This window comes from Penaeus monodon, chromosome 31 (genome assembly GCF_015228065.2).
Source record: "Penaeus monodon isolate SGIC_2016 chromosome 31, NSTDA_Pmon_1, whole genome shotgun sequence".
Lineage (NCBI taxonomy): Eukaryota > Metazoa > Arthropoda > Malacostraca > Decapoda > Penaeidae > Penaeus > Penaeus monodon.
In genome coordinates this window covers 32622460-32622995 of record NC_051416.1, presented here as the reverse complement: position 1 = coordinate 32622995, position 536 = coordinate 32622460, and positions in this window count along the sequence as shown.

Sequence of the window (536 nt, the reverse complement as noted above, 5' to 3'; positions counted from 1 at the left end):
GTTTTTTTTGTGTGTATTTTTACCTACCCATGTATTATTTTATTATTACTTGTGGATTCCCTTCATTATCCAATTAATGTTAATTGTTTACTTAAAGTTTAGAAACATTTGTCTCATCACTTATTCTTACTCATGTTTTCACGTTCTTATTTATTTAAAAAAATGGTATTAATTGATCTCCTAACAAAGACGTGGTGATCGTTATAGAAATGAATTAGTCCCCCATTACAGGTTTTCTTTTTGCATAAGTTCATAGAAAACGAATTTATGTTTTGTTGTCATATGGTTATCTTTATTGCTAATTCATACGAATGTTTATACCGAGTGTTTAGCGTGAATTAATTTACAATAAACTCAAGCCTTTGAGACTAAAATTGTTCTAAATCAATATAACTATCGAGAATTTTTAAAAGATGCAGAAGGTTTCTCCTAGACTAGTTTACAGTTCTCTTCAAAACATTAAAAACACTGACGATTGACAACTCTGAAGACACGATGGGCTGTCGAAACAAACCAGTAACAGATCACAGAGTATA